We start from the raw sequence: 318 nt of genomic DNA, 5'->3' as shown, positions 1-318 counted from the left end.
ACACCTGGCACGTCGTAAAGTGATTTACGAAGTGAAAGTGTTAAACGAGGCCACCAGCTGGAGCCCCGACCCGGCTTTATGAGTTTTATTAGGTGCCCTATTATGGAAAATAAACTTTAATCCGACCATAAAAACCAAATCTGAAAAACATATTTGCCTGCAGTCTGGAACACTCTGGCGATCTGGGCTGAGTCACACCTCCGAAAGGATTAGTTTTATTGAGGGAGACACCAGGCACCGCAGGACTTTGATACGGGTGGGGGGCGCCCGCGTCCCACAGGTAGAGACCCCCCCCCACGTCTCCCACACCCGGCGCTG

Source organism: Bison bison, unplaced genomic scaffold (assembly GCF_000754665.1).
Source record: "Bison bison bison isolate TAMUID 2011002044 unplaced genomic scaffold, Bison_UMD1.0 scf7180017864503, whole genome shotgun sequence".
Taxonomy (NCBI): domain Eukaryota; kingdom Metazoa; phylum Chordata; class Mammalia; order Artiodactyla; family Bovidae; genus Bison; species Bison bison.
Note: the sequence above shows the minus strand (reverse complement) of the source record.